Source organism: Cetorhinus maximus, chromosome 8 (assembly GCF_964194155.1).
Source record: "Cetorhinus maximus chromosome 8, sCetMax3.hap1.1, whole genome shotgun sequence".
In the NCBI taxonomy this organism is placed as follows: domain Eukaryota; kingdom Metazoa; phylum Chordata; class Chondrichthyes; order Lamniformes; family Cetorhinidae; genus Cetorhinus; species Cetorhinus maximus.
In genome coordinates this window covers 130,903,877-130,905,533 of record NC_135886.1, presented here as the reverse complement: position 1 = coordinate 130,905,533, position 1,657 = coordinate 130,903,877, and positions in this window count along the sequence as shown.

Sequence of the window (1,657 nt, the reverse complement as noted above, 5' to 3'; positions counted from 1 at the left end):
AGGTCAAGTAGGTTTTTCCCTCTCATTGGTTCTCTCAGCTCCTGATGCAGGCTGGTGCTCCATAAGCACGAGGTCAAATCCCAGCACGGCAGCCGGGGAAATTTAAATTCATTTCATTAATAAATTAATAATGATCATGAAACTACTGGATTGTTGCAAAAACTCATCTCGTTCAGTAATGCCCTTTAGGGAAGGAGATGGGCTGTCCCTACCTGGTCTGGCCACGTGTGACTCCAGGCCCACAGCAATGTGGTTGACTCTTAACTGCCCTCTGAAATGGTCTAGCAAGCCACTTAGTTGTATCAAACTGCTACAGAAAAGTTAAATATAAAAACAAAGCGGATGGACCATCTGGTATCGATCTAGGCACCAGACACCCAGTCAACCCTGCAAAGTCCTCCTCACTAACATCTGGGGGCTTGTGGCTCAATTATGTTTGCTTGAGGTGGCATACATTCATATGTGGGCACCTGTTTTCTGCAAACATAAGGAATATGTTCAAGCCTTGCATCTTTCTTGAATTACCCAGGAGATTGGGGAGCCTATATTTCCCTGTTGCTTTCTCCATGGCAATGCCACAGCCAATCCAATTCAATTTGCCAATCAATCAGCACCCTGTGATAGAAGTTGTTGCCATCGTTTGAAATTTGGCTTTCTCACGTTGTCCTGATGAGTGCAAGATGAAAAGCTTCAACAACATGTCTCTCTTTTCTGTCTATGTCCCTTTGCAGACCCTTTGCATCCTACTCACGGCTTATCTTGCATGTAGCAATCAGTATCATTAGTAAACTTTGATAATGCAATCTGGCACTCTATCCCCTGCAGTGCCCACTGGCTGTGGAAAGCCTCAAGCATTTACTGGAGGCTCCCTATCCATTGCAACCCAGACACAAACAAGGCAGACAGGCAGCAAGAGTGACTCTCCAACATGGGTTGAGTGACCTGTGTGTGTTACCAACATTTTCTGATTTTCTTCCAGATTTCCAACTCCTCCAGTATTTTATTTTGTTCGTAACAATTGAGATGAAGGAAATTGGATGGACACATGGGGGAAATAAACACACAGGGTTACAAAAATAGAGTGGGGGAATGGGACCGGCAAGTGAGCTGGCATAGATTCCTAACCCACGACCACTACCGTCTAGAAGGACAAGGGCAACAGATAGAAAACAAAAACAAAAATAAAATACCTGAAAAAACTCAGCAGGGCTGACAGCATCTGCGGAGAGGAATACAGTTAACGTTTCGAGTCCATATGACTCTTCAACAGAACTAAGGAAAAATAGAAGAGAGGTGAGTGGAAACACCACCACCTGGAAGTTCCCCTCCAAATCACTAACCACCCTGACTTGGAGGCCATTTGGTTCTTTTTTTATATTCATTCAAGGGATATGGGCTCACTGCCTGGGCCAGTATTTATTGCCCATCCCTAGTTGCCCTTGAGAAGGTGGTGGTGAGCTGCCTTCTTGAACTGCTGCAGTTCATGTGATGAAGGTACACCCACAGTGCTGCTACAAAGATAGTTGCAGGATTTTGACCCAGCAACAGCAAAGGAACAGCGATATATTTCCAAGTCAGGATGGTGAGTGACTTGGAAGAGAACTTCCAGGTGGTGGTGTTCCCATCTATCTGCTGCCCTTGTCCTTCTAGATGGTAG